This window comes from Calliphora vicina, chromosome 4, assembly GCF_958450345.1.
Source record: "Calliphora vicina chromosome 4, idCalVici1.1, whole genome shotgun sequence".
NCBI classification, from domain to species: Eukaryota; Metazoa; Arthropoda; class Insecta; order Diptera; family Calliphoridae; genus Calliphora; species Calliphora vicina.
Window position 1 is genome coordinate 49,174,142 of NC_088783.1, and position 21,953 is coordinate 49,196,094.

At 30.2% G+C, this 21,953-nt stretch overlaps 1 long non-coding RNA gene across 1 annotated transcript in view; it reads right to left on the reverse strand.

Annotated features, from left to right (window-relative positions):
• Positions 1–222: 222 nt before the first annotated feature.
• Positions 223–21,953, reverse strand: part of LOC135956243 (uncharacterized) — a 143,079-nt gene continuing 121,348 nt past the window's right edge. The window contains exon 3 of the long non-coding RNA XR_010576367.1: positions 223–260. This is a non-coding gene — a long non-coding RNA (uncharacterized LOC135956243). The remainder of the gene's footprint in view (positions 261–21,953) is intronic.

The window sequence follows — 21,953 nt, forward strand, 5'->3', positions numbered from 1 at the left end:
TTTGCAACTAGTTTTGTTAACAGATTAAAAATTAAAGTCAACTCAAGAATTTCTAAATATTTAAGAAAAAAAATTTAATAAATAACTAACACTGAATACGTAAAACATATTATTAGCCTTAAAAATTTTCCAATTAAAATTTAATTTGTTTAAATTATTGTATAGAAAATTCCCAAGACAAAAAAAATCTATTATTTCAAATTATAATTGCTTTAAAATAATTACCAGTTTTATTGTTTGCAGACACATAAATTGCTCATCTAAAAATAAAAAAAGGAAAATTTTCTATTTATTAGATGGTAATTTAAACATAAGTATATACATTATAGATGCTATAATTCCATAGAAAATATTGTATTTTATTAAATTATTAAATTGATTTATTTGAATTGATGACGATGTACTGCTGCAATATTTAATGTGTGAATAAATAACTCATATTGGGTGTTGAAATAGAATCAATATGGATTTTCTTGCTTAATGGTGTTCATGCATGTTTATTTATGTTTATTATGTGCGGCTGTGAATTCATAATTGTTTTCGTTTCTGGTTTTCTTCTTAATATTCTTCGTATAAAAAAGATAAATGCTTTGGGGGCTAAATATATTGGTGGGCAGAAATATAGAGATAAATGGGAAAAAAACAAGATAAAAAGAACTAGTATGTTTTCTGAAGTACTTAGTTAAATCTCTTTCAATCAGGCTGAATTTGAATGGATGGCATTGGTTTTGGCTAATTCACATTGACCTGCGACTTAAGAAAACCTCCACAATAAAATGTCAAACGGAGAAAAAACGCATGATCTCGGCGAGTTCACATCACCTCCACGTGAGATGACCATGCCCTCAAATCGTTCGTGCAGTGACACAAAACAGTGACTTTTTCGGGATACATTAGAGGCTTTTAATAGTTGATTCTTACCACCGCTAAAACATTACCCATCTCTGTATGCCCAAATCGAAAGCACAAAGAACAAATAAAAACGAGATGATAAGAAAGATATTTTAGCTTAAAGGCATCTTTTTTTAATACATTTTTTTATTAAATTTCTTTTCATAAAAACCCAAGAGCAGACTATACATATAATTGAAATTATTATTCATTTCAAAAATACAGACAATAATACTATTATATACACAGCACCCGGTTTTTATAGAATATTACACAGAGCAACAAGAAATTGTTGCTGAATTTATTTTTTTATATGATAAATTCTGAATTCATTGAGTTACTTAGTAGATAGTAGGGTGATCGGCGCGGTTTTTAATAACCGGTTATAACCGGTTTTTTTAGGTAAAGTCGGTTTCGGTTTTTTTGAAAAGCTCACATTTCGAATATCGAATAAACCGGGTTTTTTTCCTCGAATAGCCGGTTTTTTCTATATGTGTGTTTTATGAATTTAAGGGCCATTATTACAACTTCCCTTTAAGTTCCCAATAGTCAAAGTTAACTTTAAGCAATAGAAATTGCCCTTTGTGTATTAAAAACTTTAACTTTAAAAAAGTCTATATACTCCAATGCATTTAAACTGTGTCCTAAGAGATTATTTTAGCCTTCACAATGGGTTCAAATTTACTGATGTTAACGATCTTCTGGTAAAATTTGACCCAAATAGAAAATATATATTTTTTCCCCCTTTTTTTAAACCTAGTAGTTTTTGGCATTTGAAATTAAATTAAAGTCATAAAATATGAAAAATATCAACCACGAACTTTTTGAAAAAATTCAATTTTGGGTAACATTTGATCTGAATACCTACCTTATGATGGATTAGAAAAATATAGCTTTGGTATCTAACCGTGGAATCGTAGTTTTCCTATAAGTAAAATGTTCAGAAATTCAATCAAATTCATGAAATAACAAAAATATCAACCACTCGCATTTCGAAAAAATTCAATTTTAATTTCAAAATTGGTCAAATATGAACCGAACCCCTTGTGAAGGTTAAAAAAGTAATCAAAATTAGAATTAAAGCCTTATTCTTTATCATAATTATATGATTCTTTATACCCTACACCACCATAGTGGGGAGGGCATAATGCGTTTGTGCAGATGTTTCTAACGCCCAAAAATATTGGTCTAACAACCACCTTAAAGTATACCGATCGACTTAGAATCACTTTCTGAGTCGATTCGATGAAATTTGTAACAAATTATTTTTTCGGCTCATGGACCGAACTGAACTCGGTCCATTATTTCACCTAGCCCCCATACAAATGTCCTCCAGAAATTGGACTTTATCGGTCATAAATGTTTAATTTATATATGTATCTCCACAAATTCCGCTCCAAAAAAGATTTATATACACGAAAATCATGTCACCAAATTTTGTTACGATCGGTCCATAATTAGTCATAGCTCCCATATAGACCTGCTTCCGAAAATCACTTTAACGTGCATAAATCGCTTAAAAATGTTGGTATACACACAAAATTCAATATAGTTAACTTTAATATAGACATAAATCATTGACTAACATTAAGAGCAATGTTTACTCAACACGAGAAGACTGGCATTCCAAACAAATAAATGTGGATTGCAATACCCACAGCCTCAAATGTGAGTAAACACCAGAGAATTTTTTGATTGTTAGACTTAAATTTTTATTTTCGGAACCGAATCTATTATTCAAACCAATCTCCAATAAACCGAAACTTTTAAGTTTTATATGATTGATTGATTTTCGGATTTTCCTTATCTTAACAAAATTCTAATAATTTGTGGTGTTTACTCACTTTTGAGGTTCACTTTATGTGTGTTTTTAGGATTAAATATGGGCTATGCACTTCAAATTGTTGACTATATTATCTTTAAATCATAGATATATTTTTAGAGAAACTATATTTAAAGTTAAAGACAAAATCATATTCAAACAATACAAATCATATATCGATGGATACGATTGAACAAGAAATATTATATCTATATCAATGCTTTGCGGAACTATAATTTCAACAACAAGAACTAAAGATACCAGCCCGACATTTTCATATCGTTTTTAGCTTTATATTACTAATAATAGAGGTATTTTTAAAATTTGTTCATACACTTATAATAAATTCAGTATTTTGCATTTAAAAGGAAACTAAATTTGCATGTACAGAATTTATTTTTTTAGATCACACAAAGAACTCTTTAACACCGTCTACACCTGATTTCTCTAATTTTAAAAAGCTAAACCATTCTCAATTTCATTGTTATATTCCTCGTATAGTTTTGCAATTAACTTAAATATAATTTTGGTATAATTTCACTGTCATCGTTTTTATTGATACCATAGCGGACAAATTGATTCAATATTCATCCGAAGTATTAATTTTGTGATAAACCTGTTGCAATATACTAATTATGATATCACAACATTTATTTGCAAAAACGAAATGAGCATCAAAAGCAGTAGAATGTCAAATTATCTGCCTAAATGTTTATAAACATTTTGTTTTTGCTACTTATTACTTGCCTAAAGGCAAGTGCTGTTTTACTTCTACAAAAAAATAGCAAAACTGTTTAAATTTTTTACTTAAAACTGCTTTACTTAAATTTTTTATATTTTGCCAAATTTGTAAAACACAAAAAAAAAATAATAATAAAATTGCTAAATTATTGCGGAGACCGTCATTTAGAAAATACCAAAAAATTGCACAGATACATAACACAAAAAAAAAAGAAAAGAACTGAAGAACTTTATCTCCTTTACAGTACTAAACAGCCGATAAAAAAAATGTTGTGTTATTGTTAAAGTGAAATGTAACAAAAATGTTGTAATTTTGTAGATAACTACAGAGATTTTATACACATATGTATGTATTACACTGGTCCCAATCATGGTCTTCATAAAACTGAGCTTTTCACAAACGCCAAGGGAAATTAATAGTTAGTACTAAGATAAAAGATGACTAGAAACCTATTGACCTAAGACAATTGAAGACTAAAAAATATAAAATTGGAGAATCCTATACATTCTGGACCAGTCTAATACACCCATATTAAAACCCATTTAAATACTCTTATACTTATTTGGGTATTTCCATGTTAATGTTGCCATTGGGAATGGTTGTAGTGAAGTAGTAGTTTTGTCGAGACTTAAGTATTTAAATTCACTTAATGCTCCTAAACGCAATGTGACAACAAAATCAAATGAATACAACAACAATTGTTAGCACGTGTAGCAAATAAAACAAAAGCAGCTGCAAAAAAGGAAAATCAGGATCACATACTTAAACAAACTTGATACTTTGTACTCAAATCTGAAATAGCAACGACAAAAAGTAAAATAAAATCTCACAAATATACTTCAGCAATGCAAATATAAAAACATAAATAAATATTTAGTTAACACCTACAAATACACCTTCATACAAGGATATATGTACGACACGTGTTTATATATATTAATAAAACAAGTAAGAAAGCATAGTCTGTCAAGCCCGACCATATAATAACCTACACTAAGTAAAAGAGAAAAAACATTTTTCTTTTAAAATTTCAATAATTTATATTTTTGAGTGATTTTCGGAAGTGGGCCTTATATGGAAGCTATGAACAATTATAGTCGTGTGATTTATGTCTCTATGAAAGTTAATTGTGTTGAATTTTTTGTGTATACCAACATTATTAAGAGATTTATGCACGTTACAGTAATTTTCGACAGCGGATTTATATGGGAGCTAAGACTAATTATGGACCGATCGTAACAAAATTTGGTTACATGAATTTTGTTTATATAAAACTTATTTGGTACCAAACTTGATCGAAATATCTTCAAAATTGCTACCAGTACTCTGAGCACAAGGTTTACATGGACAGCCAGCCAGCCAGACGGACGGACGAACATCGTTTAATCGACTCAGAAAGTGATTCTAAGTCGACCGCTATACTATAAGGTGGGTGTTAACTAATATTTTTGGGCGTTATAAACATCTGCACAAACGCATTATACCCTCCCCACTATGGTGGTGTAGGGTATAATAAAACAAGTAAGAAAGCATAGTCGGTCAAGCCCGATTATATAATACCCTATACAAAAATATTTTCTTTAAAAATTTCTATCGTGTGTGATTACAGAAGTATAGAAATATATAAGAGCTATGATTAGTCATGGACCAATTGTGATGAAACTAAAATGCATGATTTCCGTAAACATCTTTAAAATTGAATTTTAATTTTTATGAGGTTTATGTTAATGTGATTTAAGTGAAGTAGGGCTTATAGTGGGAGCTATGACTAATTTCCGACCGATCACCATGAAAATATATGTGATTTATAGTACAAAGGAAATGAGAACATACACAGAGACTTAGATGTGCCTTTGGTCATGAATTAATTAAAAAAAAACTCGTGAAGCTTATTTGCCAAAATTACACCATCATCCGAACACGCTCCCAAGGCTACTTGCAGTAACTCAAAACAGATCAAGGATGCGTAGAGATGATTTGCCACTCATCAAATTTGAGACTAATTTGGCAAATATCATTCTAAACTGAGAGAACAATAAAGATAAGTATTTTAAGGCCTAGATATTAAAGGCAGTAACAAAGAATGAAAGTTATTTCAGCTGAATTTTATGTCGATACAAAAATTGTTAAGAGATATATGCATTAGAGTTCGGTTGTGACCAGGTCACGTTATTTGATTTTCGGGTATCATAATTTATCTGAAGGTTGATCAAATAAAAATAACGGCGTCCTTTTTTTGGGAAATTTTCACTCCTTGTGGTGGTTCAACGCACCTAAATACGAGCATTTTGAGCACATTTTTCTGTAGAGCAAAAACGGTTGAATATATTGCAAATCTGATTTCACCAGTCGATTCTGAATCAAAAATTAATACAATTGATGTTTTTTGAATCCTTAAAAAAAGTTCCAAAAACCCACAACAGGAGGATTTGAACAAGCTGTGTCATTTACTTAGTTTTTGACAGCAGACTACCGCAAGACTTCGTATGCTCATTATTTTTTGCGAAAAAAAAACATCTGCACCATCAATTTAAATGGTAAAAAAGTGAATTTCGTTGTGGCCGTACAAGTACAAAATGCACCCTCTTCCACCCTATTTTCCGGACCACGATTGACTATTTCTTGTTTCCAAACCTGAAGAAATGACTCGGCTGAAAGAGAACTCCAACAATGAGATCATTCCAAAAAATTAAATTTTGATGACCTCGACAAATCTTATTTTTTGGAAGGGCTAACAAAATTTGTGAAACACTGGACAAAGTGTATAGAGTTTTTCATTCAAAACGAACTTTTTGGACCACCCTCGTAGAAGCTATGGTTAATTATGGATTTATCCCCACAAATTTTGAAAATCTGATTCATTTTATATAAAATTTATTTGTGCCTGAATTTGTGTGGACATCTATGGGGCATTCCATGTCAAGTGAAGCAACTTTTGAAACTGTTATCTTCCATTCAGAATGAAATTTGTATTAGTCCTTATGGATCTGAGTTAGAGGAGGGCAAAATTATTTTTTTCTCATCCATGTAACTTATTTCCTATTATTAGCAAAATTTGTCCCAAATAGTTTAGATAGCTATTTCTTTAATCTTTCGAAAAGAAAAATTTAAAAAAAAAATATTTTTTTTTTTTTGCAAAATCAAAATCTTGATTGGCTTTTTTTCCAAAATGGAACTTGCTCAAAAGAAAGCTTAGGGGGTTTCCTTGAAATATTCTTTTGGATCGCTTAAAGGGATGCGAGTTGGATATCTATCAAAATAAATGTTTGTAACTCAAGACATACAATTTTTAGATTTTTTTCAAAATGGACCTTTGCTTAGTGGGATGCGAGTTGGATATGTATCAAAAGGACTAAACTTGATGCAAAATCCCGATCGGAAGTCATCGTTTTCAAAATTTTATTCATTTGATATGAAATCCTCCTATATAAATCAGACATTTAGTGCAAAACAAATTAATTTCGGCCGACCATTTGTATGGGGGCTATTTGAAATAATGCACCGATTTCAATAGGCATTGTTGTCAGTCCGAAATAATCTCATCAAAATATATTCAAAATTGTACACAACGTTTTTAAATCGAATCGTAAAGTGATTCTGGTTCGATACGTATATTTTAATGTGGGTGTTAGACTAATATTTTAGGGCGTTACAAACATCAGCACTAAGTCAATTTATCTTCGGCACTATGGTAGTGTAGGTTATAAAAACGAGGGTGATTGGATGAGTTTTATATTTTTTAAATACATTTTTAAATGTGGATAGAATACCATTTTATTTTGGTATATTCAAAAGTCAAGGAGATAGTGTAACTTCGACTACAAATATTATGTTATAATTTCTAACACGTCGAGGTCTTTTTTTGATAATTTGCCAACATTTAAAGTAAATTACCTTTCTATTAATACTAGTATTCCAAATCTGCTTAAATCTTTTAACATCTTAAACATCATATTGAAGTATTTTTGTTTATTAAGCATGCCTTTGCACTTATCGCACTACCCTTTTATCTACACACATGTCTAACATTGTTTTCGTTATCCTTTTGCAACAGCAAATTTTATTAAACCACAAAATAGAATTACAAGAAATCTTAAATCTTTCGTTTATTTTCTAGAAGTTTTCACACTTACCACATTGAGTATCAGGTGTGTTTTCTTATTTAAATATGAAAATATTTTATTAATGCCAATCTTTCAAAGATTTTTTAAATTCTTGTATAAATAATATTACAGAAAAAAGGGTATGTATTGCATAAATTAATTAATTAATCTAAGAATACTGAGAATTTACGCAACTAATATGTATCACAGATAGATTTGAACTTTTACGTTATTTTATTGTACCATAGTGGGGAGGGTATAATGCGTTTGTGCTGATGTTTCTAACTCCCACATTAAAGTATATCGATCGACTCAGAATAACTTTCCAAATCGATTAAACCATTTCATTCCTTCCGTCCGTCCGCTGGCTGTATGTCTAAATGACTGACCATGTAAATCTTGTGCCCAAAGTACAGGTCGCAATTTTGAAGACATTTAGATCTAATTTCGGGAATACCGGTATGAGCGTTTGGAATTACAGAGCCCCTAGAACGACTACAAGTCTTGCTAAATTCTCCTTTATATCGTTGTGTAAATTGTCGTGTTTGATATCGCCCGCTGATTTTCAACAAAGTAAATTACAATTATTAACAATCTTTAGACCATCTAAAACATATTTTTAGTCATCATCAATAAAAAAATAATAATTTATCTGACTTAAGCATTTTGTTCATCAAATAACTCATGCATAAATTTCTCATATCACTCATAATCTCATAATATGTATAAATAAAGAAGCTTAAACATAATCCAATCTAGTTCATAATACACTTATATTTATAAAAAAAAAATACATAATTCCAATAATAATCAAAAAAAAAATTATGGAAAAAATCTGCACAGAATGATATTTTATCAAAAAAATAACGAACCAAAAAAATTACAATACAAAAAACTGTTATTCAGCAAATTTATGCATGACACATTGATCCAAATGCTCGTATACATAAATTCAATGTCATAAATTTCTATCAATATCAAAAACATAAAAACTGTTGTGCAAAAATATTTTCTCGCTTCAACCTTTGTAGTCAAGGATTTATATTTTTTGCTGCTGTAATTTAGTGTTGTTTTACGCAAATAACTTGGTGTATGCCTTGAAATTCGAGTATAATTTAAATTAAATCAGTTTAATGTTTACTTTACCCTCAAAGCAGAATGATAGAGATAAAGCAACAATTAAAGTATGTTAATATTACTGTTTTTAAAGAGCTTTAATCTGCATTTTATACAGTTTATTAAGTTTGTTTGCCAGTCTAACCGTTTGTCCAGGTCATTTTAAAAACCGATTGTCTTAATTTGAAGAATTTTATATGAATATTTATGCTAGTACTTATATGGGCAAAACACTTTTCTTTTAAAATCTATGAAATGAAATGTAAGCATAATTCTTGATAACACTTACAACAAAATCTATTTTTTTTCCAAAATTACAATGGCCGACCAATAAATTTTGATAGAGGAGACAAAAAAAAAGACACGTGTATCGGCCAAAGTTTACATCTGAATTTAATTTGAGAGGGTTAAAGTTTCCCAACTCTGGCACATTCTTATTGCTAATCGGCATAAGAAACCATGTGATCCTTACATTTTAGGTATAAAATATGTTCATTTATGTAAAATGTTACGGAGAAAATTTTTGTAGAATATGTTAACCGTCTAAATCCTCAAGGTATGGGTCTTTTTTGACCTTCTTTTAAAAATGAACAAAGCATTAAAACATTGGTTTAAGGGGTTAAAATGTTCCGCAAAAATATTATTCGTGAAATTTTACTATAAGGCCCTGAATATATCAAAACGGAAAATTCAACCAGAACGTCAGAAATAAAACATAACAAAAGAGAGCTTAGGGTTAATTTCGCATTTATTAAGAATTTTATTTTAAAAAGTACCCCAAAAATTTAGCATAAAAAAATTAAAATAAATTAAATTTAACTAAAAATCACTAATATCTCTAATATTTTACCTTTGATAGCAAATTTAGATATGAAGTATTCATTAATTACATTTTTTTATGCTCTAGGCAATTCCACTTCATTACCATACAATGTCCAGCATATTCCAATTCCACGTTTTAATGGTGTTTTTTGCTCTTTTTTCAAAGAAGGACAAAAAATACCAATGCCTTGAGGATTTAGAGGATAAACATATTCTACAAAAATGTTCTCCGTAACATTTTACATAAATTTGCATTCACACATTTTATACCTAAAATGTAAGGATCACATAGTTTCTTATGCCGATTAACAATAAGAATGTGCCAGAGTTGGGAAACTTTAACGATATACGTGTTTTTTTTTGTCTTCTCTATCAAAATTTATTGGTCGGACCTAGGGTTTTTAATTTCCCGACATTTCTTGATTCCCGGGAATCGGGGAATTTTTTTCTGCATTCCCGGGTACCCGGCTATTCCCGAAATATATAATGATACTGTAAATTAGGAATATTATAGCCAAATTTCATATAAAAACTTAGTGTTATAATTATTAAATATCAGAGCTTCGAATTTATTAATAAAATTTGAGCTTAACTCACTAAAATCTTAATCCGTAATTAAAAAACGTAAGCCTTTCATTACCATAAATCCATTCCTAATATTTTATTTTTTAGATGCATTCCAAAGCCTTTGTTTAAACTGAATTATTTTTAAAATTAATAACAGAATATATTCAAACTTTGAATGATTAAATTTTTTTAAATCAAATCATTTACAAAATTAATTGAAAAAATTGTCCTAAACCTTTTTGTACTAGATTTTAATTGAAGAAACATTTAATAATTTAATACATTTTTGAAGCTATTTTATTATGGATTTGAAGAAGAAATTTAAAGAAATTAGAAATTAAGAAATAAATTCTATAAATAATGAATTCTCTTTTTAAATTTTCGTACGAAAAAACCCCAAATAAATAATAATGATAAACAGCCTAGTATTGCCAAGATATAAGCAAAAAACTGTGAAAAACTTTTCACAGAGTTCTAACTTGCTTTCTACGTATTTTCGTCAGTTTTTAATTCCCGGTATTCCCGACTAAAATTTAGGGAATCGGTTAGTGAAAAATTGGCAAAATTCCCGGGAAATTTGTACCGGGAATTTCCGGGATAAAAACCCTAGTCGGTTTTTTTAATTTTTTTTGGTGTTGAACAGTGTTATTTATTAAATGTTTTTGATTTTGACAAAATATCTAATAAATTTGTGTCAAAAAAATGGAAAATTTCAGAATTAAAGGACTATCTACTATATCTTTATTAGTTATAGTTTCCTAAAATTAAAAAATATAAAAAATATTAAATTTTTTTAATTTTTATACCACAAGTTTCAACTTTTGGATTAAGAGTTGTATAAACAAACTGTTCATAAGACATTAGCTAGCAATTATGTAATATGCGTTATTACTCAATCCATTTGGTAGGAAGTTATAAAATGCTAAATTTTTAGGATTATATTTTGGTGATTTTTTAGTTTTTGTCCAGTGCTTTGGCCCCCTTAAAAAACTTAGACGCAAAGCCAACTGTTAATAACTGATATAACTGTGGTTAGTGTAATATATATAGTACCATCGATTTTCCCTCATTAACAACAGAGAGTATTAAAAAAACTTTCTCACGAGGCACATCAAAAGGACAATATAGAATGATTGGTTTATTGCGTGAATTAAGATTTTTTTGTCTATACAGTATGGACAGAGGGGCCCATGGAAGTATCGAAATGCAAAATTGAACATTTCACAAAATATTCATATCTTATTCCACGATTTATTATTAGCAAAAATAGTCTAAAATATGCACAAAACTCTGTGGTAGAGTTGTAGTAACTTACTGAATTGATGGGGTTTAAAAATTATTGTAATACATTTTTATAAGTGGAACAGGAGATACTTTTATCCCAACAAATTTTGCTAAGGTACGTCCAAGCTCCTTTGTGAAAGTTTTCAAAACTAAACGTAATACATTATTTTATTTAGAGTAAGTACTTATATTTAAACGATAAAATAACTCGTACATGGAGCAGTTATTAAGCAGCTAGAATTTTAAAAAAACATTTGAGCATGCCGGTTCGACTCTCACATAAGCCATATTCTTGGGGTGAATGTAAGTACATTTGTTAACGACACGCATGAATTTTTTTAAAGCACGAACAAAAATAACTAGGGTTTCATCCAAAGAAGTTGCTAATCGTCGACCTTTAACGCTCGCCGTTGACGGTGATGACCAACGTCGTTCGCAAAAAATATGGACCGATGACACCGCCATTACACAATCACATCAAATAGAGACTTTTTCGGGATTCATTGGTCGTTCTTGGACCTCATGTGGTTGGTATCGAAATAGGCCTCAGCGCTGAAAATGTTTTTTTGGTAATGATCAGGGTCAGTTTGTCAACGGTTCCGGATCCCATTCAAGGCCCGTTTATGGAACACACGTAGTTTTTGGTGAACGCTTAGGAAAATCTAGGAAAATGACAGCATATTCAACAAATGTAGCTTCAACAATATGGCTGCTATGTTCGGAGGTCGCTATTGGCAGACTAGATATTTTTATTAAAATTCTTAAATCTATTATAAAAGGTAATAATTTAATATAATAGATTTGAAATTTTTTTTTTTCCGTCGACACTATTAATTAATCCCTTAAATTAACATTAAAAATTATGTCCAAACGAATTTGGACACCCAAATTATAATTATTTGAATTTTAAATTATAATTTTTATATTAATTATATAAAACAATTAATATAAGTTTTTTTTCTCGCAGCACTAAAATTGAATTTTTCGCTGTAAAAGATAAAGTAGAGTTTCGTTAAGATTCCACGAGTAACTTAAATTTCGCGATTATATTAAAACCTTAAGATTAATATAATTTGAAATGCGAACCTACCAACAAGCCGTTGTGTCATAATCTAAAAACCCAAAATATTTAAATAAATTGAATTTATAAACTGAATTTACACACTGATTACACTCATTCTTTCTTAAAGAAAACCCTAAATAAAAGGTAAGTTCTTGATGCCAAAGGAACCAGTGTTAAAGAAACAATTAACCCCCTTTTTCTTATATCCTCAACCCTACAATTATAATTACCTCACCTCGAGTAATTATAATTAAACCTTTTCTTATAGATTCTCACATTTGGAGCTCATCAAACATACCAACTATAAGAAAAGCGTTAAAACCAGTATTGCATAACCAAGTACCCAGCCAATAAGGTAATTGTCACATTAATGCAACACTACTGAGTTCAAATTATTATTTTTGAATATTATTTTCAAACCGCAATAACTTTTGGGTCCCCTCAACTAAATACTACTCTGAGGTACTATTTTTTTGGTTTTTCGCCCATATAAAAATATTTCCATTGTTTTCATATTTAACCATCTGGGCGGCCGTTAGTTCATTAATCCTGGTGTATAACTGTCTGTCTGTCTAACTACCCGTCTGTTTCCGGTTTTCATTGTGTCCGTTATACTGTAGATATCCAGCAGTTTTCCAATACCAACTGACCTCTATAAATACACAAACAAGTTCGAATCAATTAACCTCTACATACCGTTGATGCTCACATTGAGCCCAAACCGCGGAAATATCCTAAGTACAGAACAAAAAACTTTACAGGAGAAATGTTTTTCTTTCATTCCGATTAGATAGATAGAATTATTGGGTAAGAAAAATAATTCGGAAAAAAGTGAATTTATTCAGTTATATTTAAACTACATATCTGTATTTTTTTAAATTGATTTATTAGGTGAACTATGAAAGAGGTAATTTTTTAAGTTTCTATGGCTATTAAACCTTTTTTTGTTACTTCAAATAAAAAACTTTATAAAAAAAACTTACGAGAATTCATGTTTAGATCTTAAAAGGTTAAAAAAAAACACTAAAAACGTACCAATTATTAACAATAACAAAAAACACCTGAACAATGAAAGTGCTAAATAGAAGACTATACCTGAATAAAAACTAAAACAAATAAAACAAGTAAGAGTTTTATATTCGGTTGTGCCGAATCTTGTATACCCACCATAAATAAAATATCTATGGGGACTAGGGACAAATGTTGCCCGATTTTCGCCATACTGTACAATATAATTTCAGAGTACTTTTAACTAATTTGTTTATAATTTTCTAAGGATTGCCGGATAATCAATATATTTATGGCTTCTCAAACAATATTCTGGGGGGACATTTGCATGGGGGCTAGGTGAAATCATGGATCGATATTGCCCATATTCAACACCAAACAACAGAGAGCATATATCGTGTTTTCAACAGACATACAGATGGACGGACATAGAATATTAGAATATATTGAGGACCCAGAACATATATACTTTTTTGGTTCTTTGATGAATATTTCCATGTGCTACTAATTGAACAACAATATCAATATACCCCCATCCTCTTGAATGGTGGGTATAAACAAATTTATTAAAACAAAATACCTCTTGATTGCAATTTCAAAATTCTACCCAGTATAATTTGATACGTAACCTTCGCTGGAAAATGAAAAAAGAGGTCAATGTCTGACATTTTTTTTAACGATTTCAAATGGCAAACATCTAACGCCTACACAATTCCTTTTATTTTGATATTGATGTTGAAATTTTATGCACAACAACTAAAAACATTTAAAAACAACGTTACAAAAACACAGCAACAAATTATACAAAAATATTTGTTTTATTGTTTGAGTGACATACATTGTTGTTTGTGTCTACGACAACATTAAGTACAAGTACTCGTGTTGGCACCACCAAAATACGGCCACAAGTGTGTACCTTATGAAATGCTACCATTGTTTGTGTCGCTGTGTTTTTGTGTATATGCCACCAAATATCTTCACTGGCTGAGAAGAGGGCTTGAAATACTTATTACAAAATAAAATATAAATTGTTTGGTTTCTGTAGTCGTTTTTTATTGTAGTTGTTATTCTAAATTTTGTTGCACGTGTTTTTTTGCCAGCAATATTATTAATATTTTGTTAGTTTTTTGTTGCTGCTGTATACATATTTTGATTGGACCAACAAAGTGAAGGTAAATAAAATGCTGGTTGGGTTTTTTTTTAAATGGAAGGGTTCCCATTAAGAATGTTTGCATAAAAATGCTGGGAAAACTGTATTAGTTCGACAGATTGTTTTAACTGGAATATATATGTCTAATACTCTTAGTTAGGCTTTGCAACCACAGATTTTTTGCATGAAATTGTTGTACAAAAGAGTCACTCGTTTTTTTCCTCTTGGACCAGTATTCAAGGGATGACCCCTACGGGTATCAGGAACAAGTTCTGTAATTTCATCAGAATACATTCGATTGTAGTATCGATGGAACAGTGAAACGCAGCCCATATTTCGTCACTGCTCCAGCGAATAAATAGAGTTGGATACCCTACTGTCACCAATTATAACCTTCGCCCTCTCCTGTACACGATCGAGAAGCTCTAAAATAGACTTTCAAGCTCTGGCCATACATGGGAGTTCTACACCATTTCCGGTCGGATATAGTTGGTATAAATAGTGAGGAGATCAAGTGAAGTGAAGTAATTCCTACATCGTTTCAGAAAACCGAGCTACTTGAATGATTCTTTCGACACTTGAAAAATTTGTTTAGACCAGAGGACATCACATTTTATTCGCATGTCCAGAACATCAAGAGCCTGAGATTACACAATATTTACACCACCCATTAAAACAGTTGAAGCGACATGATGTGTCGTTCGCTTCACAATTTCAAGGATCGCAAGACTCAGTAGCCTTGAATGCGCCCTATTCACACGACTCCATTTAGAGATTATTAGGTGCCGATTAAGAAATCATTCATGTTTTGCCTCATTGTCTAAATCTTCAACAGTCTTGATCTATGACTTAATGTTGCTGGGTTGGAAGATTGACGTAGAAGATAGGTTAGCAAAATAAGGAATATAGCTTGAGAAATAATGTAGCCATGCGGTACCCCTGAATTTTACTTGAATTCGTTAGCTAAGATTCCATCTATAACAACTTTTGTAGTGCTATCTCTGAGATAGCTCAATATAATTCAAGAAAAGTTATTACCGACACCAAAAGCAATATCGAAAGTCTTTTAAATATCTAATATCAGCACTTGACTTTCGTCAAAACGGAGAATGAAATGACAACATTTTCCCTATAGGACGGCTAGCTACTCACCCGCAGAGCGTCCTCTACAAATGCTATACTGGCAGTCCTTAAGTAAATTGATGTACTTCAAATATGGAGGCCTAAGTGGACCTAATATGTAGGCCCACACAATATTTGTATATTAGCGTGTTCTTCGGAAATGCTCATGATATGGGATCTATGACCAATTATGGACCGATCGTCATAAAATTTGGTCGCGTAAATTCTTTCTATATTAATTTTCACATTATAACTGAATACCAAAAATATTTTATTAATTTTATGCTCGTTAAAGTAATTTTCGGAAGTGAGCCTTACATGGCACAGCGGGGGATTTTTAAAAAAAAGTGGAAATAAATCTGTAACTTCTAAACGAATAGCCCGATTTTAATAAAATGTCCCATGGCTGCTAAGTTTTAGTGCTGGAGGTGCTGATAAGTTTTAGTTTTGAATTTCGGCTTATAACACAAAGGAGGGCCCAAGGCACAATGCGCCAAAGGGGGGGCGCCTCGGGTATATCAAAAATTAAAAATTATGCCAAATTTTGCGCTCCGATTTGAAAGATTTATATATATGTGGAATGTACTGGACGAGATCTACAAAAAGCATTGCTTTAGCCATACATTATCTTTATAGTTTACGAGTTATTCGCGTTTGAAAAGTAGAATTTTATTTTATTTACCAACCTTGGTCTGGTTTTTTACTAATAACGGATCCAATTCTTTCCCGATTTTCTTCAAATATAAGTTTTTGCATTAAAAAGACATGTATTAATAATAGTAAGAAGAAGTTGTTTAAAAACCTCCACTGAGTCAAAAGTTATATGCATTCAAACTTAAAAAAATAAAAAATTGTTTTTTCGTTTTTTTCGAAAAAAGTACTTACATTAATTTTAAATTCAACAGAAAATAAGAAAAAGATAAATAGTGTATTTATAGTTTTCTGAAAGACAACACTTCGGGAAATATTATAAATGCAAAATACTGTCAAAATTCGTATTATTGCGTAGTCCAGAGCCTTCCGAAGTAGACCTATTTATTATATAAATTTTAACTTTAGACAACTTTTTCTGAAATCGCATAGCTACTTTCAAAATATAAAAACCTGTTTTGTATGACCCAACATGTTCTTCAATACTGTGCAAAGGGATTTCATAGCCCCGAGCTGGGTGTCTTCAATAAATCAAAAAATCTAAAAAATCCCAATTTTTAGATTTTTGGCAAGTTTTTTGGGAATTGTGGGATTGTCATTAACAATTTACAAATATATATTTCACTTTTGGATCGAAAGTTTCTATGCAAGAGTAAAATTTCATTAAATAAAAATTTTCCAAAAAAAATCAGCCATAATTTTTTATTCCCATATTTCTGAAAAAAGTCTTTTATAATTTCTTTAATTCTTAAAAATTTTGTACATTTTTGAAAAGAGGACATAATGTTCATGGGAACTATGGTCAATTATGAATCGATCCGCTCAAAATGTTTAGGTGGCCAGCCAGCTTTACAGACGGACGGACGAAAGGACATTGTTAAATTGACTTTATGATGTGTGTTAGACCAATATTTGTGGCCGTTAGAAGCATCAGCATAAACGCATAATGGTAATGTTATGAAACTTTATGTTTCTAGGAGTTCCGAATTGAATAATACATGTACATGTTAATCGCAATCATTTCTATAAAAACTAATTCTGTTATCGAATTCCAATTTTTAATAAAGCGGCATCTCTGTCTAGTTACTCAAAAAAATAAAATAATACAGCTCAGAGCATTTGCTACTTTTACTTAATGACACACAATACTGAGTAATTGTCAACTGAATTAACAGCAAAACTTAAAATTAAAAGCATCTGTTTGCAGCAAAAGTAATAAAACCAAAAGTACCAACAAAAATGAATAAAAACAAAAACTTTACGCTCAACCTAAAAACACTTTGGGGTATTTGCCATTTTGTCGGTTTAGTTTTTGTTGCTCTTAGTGGTTGCAGTTTTGGTGGCCGCTGAACAAAATGCACTACGAGTGTTTGTACTTATAAGAGTAAATATTGAAATGAATTTTTTGTGCATTTTGTTGGAAATTGGAAAAATAAACTAACTATTATCTAGCAAATATTTTTGTGTAAACAAAATTTTGTTGCAAAATATGTTGTTATGGAATAGTTATGCATACAAATGGCTTTTTGGTGGTATCAGTGCCCCAAAATGAAGCATGTTTTTTACAAAAGTCACTGGAGTTAGAATATCTATTATAAATCGTAATTTATTGTTTATTTAAAAGTACATGCATTCAAAAGTGTGAATTTGTTTTTATTTATGATCTACACCATCATAGTGGAGAGGGTCTATTGGGTTTATGCAGATATGCTAAAATATTGTCCCAGTACCCATGTTAAAGTATCTTCATCTGTTCAAGATCATTTTCTGAGTCGATTGCGTGATGTCCGTACGTCCGTCTAGCCATCCGCCAGTCCAAGTAAGCCTTGTAATAAAACTGCAGGTCGCAAACTTGAAGATAATTCGATACATCATTATTGGAAATTTTAAGAGATTTATTCCCTTTTAAGTGTTTTTCTGAAGTGTACAATATTTAGTAAATTTGGGACAGGTGAAATCGGATGCCTCCCTATTACCAAAATGTTTATAATATATCATGATGCACCAATCTTGTCTGTCTTCACTTTTTCTTTCCCCTTTACTGCTTCATTAAAAAACTAAACAAAACCTTCTTCCAAAATATGACATTTGTTTTTAGTTGCTGGCAGTACTTTCTTGGCAGCTGTGGTCGTTAATTGAAATATATTCAAAATTATTTCACTTCTTAGAATTGAGTTGATATTTTATAACTTGAACAACTGTCTTTGGGTTTTTGACAAAAAAAAAACACAGAGAAGAGACTGTTGGTACGTGTTAGAACGTGTGCATAATATCTTAATGGCGGACTCTGGGTCAAATGTGTTGCTTGTTTTACTCAAATGTGGGTTGAATTTATAATTTGCATTTAATTTTCCTTATGCTGGGCTATTGGTCGAAAATGAAAATAATAAATTATTTAAGAATTATAGCAAAAATGCTGTTTGCTTGTTTATTCTTGGAGGGTTTAAATATTTACTTATTGCTTTTAGTCAAATAATTTTTTTTAAATGTTAAGAAAAGGACTGGAATTTTAAGTAGTTATTATTCTTTAAATTGATTTCTTTTACAAGAAATTAATTTTTATGAACTTTTGTTAATAATTTAAATAAAATCTCTATTAAGGCTGAAACTGTCTTTTAAGAATTTAATTACAATTTCAGTAAATATTTTAATTTAAAAAAAACACAAACTACGAAGCGTTTGGCTTGTCTGCAGAAACACCCAGAGTCTGTGGCAGCACAATATAATACACTATCGTCTAGTCTATCGGGGCACCCTAAATTAAAAGTTTTTAAAAAATAACCACAAGTACTTTTATTAGAATGTTTAGTTAAAATATTGCTTCAATTTATAGTATAGTTGAAATTGTTTGCTTATTTTATTAACAGTATTTTGAACATCAACTTCATTTAACTTGGGAAGAAAGTTGTCAATTTGGGTCACATTTAAGTATTTTAAAAATATAATTTCATTTTAAACTATATTGCCCAATTTTATATACCCACCATCATCAATATAACACAAATACCGATTTGTCAGAGTTTTATATAAACACATTTATTTTGTTCCCCCTTTTTATTAATTGGCAATACTAAAAATAATACAATCAACGATAAACTAAATAAAGGGTATTTTTTAAGAGAGAACTTACGAAAGAGTTAACTGTCATACGGCGCTTACTTTTTAGCATTTATGATCAGTATCATCATGAATAGATTGGCAATAGAACAACGCTACCGAATTATCCAAATTTTCTTGGAAAATCAGTCATCGATTCGCACAACTTATAGACGACTGTGTTATATCAAAATTGCGTTCAGCGATGACGCTCATTTTTGGCTTAACGGGTTTCTTAATAAAAATAATTACCGCTTTTGGGGTGAGACCTATCTACAATTGACACTACCAACATAATTACCTCCAAAAAAAGGTTTGTTCGGTGCTATTTTCATGCTTGTGGCATCATCGAACCTTATTTCTTTAAAAATGAAGCAGGGGCTCGCATTACCGTCAATGGAGATCGCTACTGTAACATAATCAAAGATTTTATGATTAAAAATATAGATGACATGGATATGGGCGAGATATGGCTTCAACATACTGTGACCGCAAACATCGATTTATTGAAATCAAAATTTGGTGACAATTTGAATTCGAGAAATGGACCTGACACCATTCTATTATTTCCTATGGTGCTACCTGAAATCACTGGATTATGTTTATAAACCAGGAACAATTGATACTTTGGAGGCCAATATTGTTCGTCTTAATCGTGATAATGCTCAAAAAATTGGACGTTTAGAAAGCGCTCCATCGAGAACACCAGCGGTGGCTATATACCCGAAATCATTTTGATCTTTCGAAAAAATTCAAGTATATACATTTTGCAAGAAATGCATGAAAAAACGTTAAAATTTTTCAAACGGGGCAAGGTTTGTGGAGCTTCTCAAGAGTATATATTAGCTTTTTATATAAGTATGTGGTATTGGTGAAAGAACTAATATAGACCCAAATGTTATTAACTCAATGGCATTATAATTTTTGACATTTTTTTTTTTTTGAAAATACTGAAATATCTAAAACGGGGAAAATGTGTTCTAAAAACGGAGTTTTTTTTAGAAAAGTTCTTACCGTGGCGTTATTTACCGTGCGATAGTAAAAAATGTGGAGCTTTTTCAAGGGTTTGCGGTTTGCGTTTTTTAAATTTTTTCTCAAACCTTCATTTGTTTTTTAAAAATTTTCCAAGTTTGGTAGGTTCGGGGAAGACTATGTCTTCTTAAGTTATCCAAATTTTACTTTACACGCTTTTGCGGCTCTTTCCGGATCATATGAAAATTGTATATAGTGCCGAAAAAAATGTTTTCTACAAAAGTTAAAATATAGCGAATTTTTTGGGAAAAAACGTAAAAAATATGACCATATTTTTATATTCCAAATTTAGATGCGTGGTACTTTTTATAGGGACGAGATAACTGTTAGCAGTTTTTTTATTTTATTTAGCATTTATCGCCAATTAGCTGATATTTTAAAAATAAATTTCAACCCTCCCTAGGCCCGCCATATCTAAAAAACCAAAAAAAGATCGAGCAAAATTAAAAAAAAAAAAAACCTCTTCAACTAAAACAGATTTTTTGTAGATCTTTACAAGGACTATTTATATTTCAAATTTCGTATCAGTTATATAATAAATGGATTTTTGGAGATTTTTTTAAAAAAAAATTTAAGACCCGTGTTGACCGATTGGAGTGATCAACCACTGGCCCCCATGCCGCCTGCAAACCTCAACCACGGTAAATAAACACGAAAACACCTCAGCTCCAACTTTGTGAAATTTCGTTATGATATCTCCAATAGTTCCAGAGATACCGAATTATTTCCAAAAAAAATTGTCTAAACAACTGTGGATTGGTCAAATGTGACACTGTGTTGTGGGTCGTATGATTGACTCAGCTCAGAATTAAATAATAATCATACGTAGAGTTGGTTCAGCTTCTTCCTAAACTGAACACAAAAAGTGGGTTTCTGGTTTAATCGAGCAAATAATTAAACGGGGTTTATATTTAATCGGTTAATAATCGGATAATTTTATTATTCGATTAACCGAATAATTTAAATTTTTTTTTCCCCAAAAAAATATTTTGATTCATAAAACTTTTTTCCAGTAAATTAAAAAAAAAAATTTTAATTAACAAAAATATTTTGAAAAAAAAAAATTTTAAATTTTGTTTACTTAAAATATTTAAAATTTTTAATATTTGTTAATTAAAATTTTTTTTTTTTTAATTTTTTGGAAAAATATTTTTGAATCAAAATATTTTTTTGGTGAAAAATTTCAATTATTTTATCTAATTTATTTATAACTGAAATAAAATGAGTTTAATTGAAAATTGAATTTCAAAGTTTATACTAGACTAGATAAAAATATGTAAAAACTAAAACTAAGTTTTGCTATAATGCTAAAAATAGTTATTTTTAGTTTTTCATAAAATATGAAAATTATTTATATGAATCAATTTTATGTGACATTTATAAAATTGTTTATATGATACTCAAAGTTATTGCATTAAAACAAAAGCATATTGTTTATTTTTAAATGTAATATTTAAATAATTATTTAGCTCTAGAAACAAATT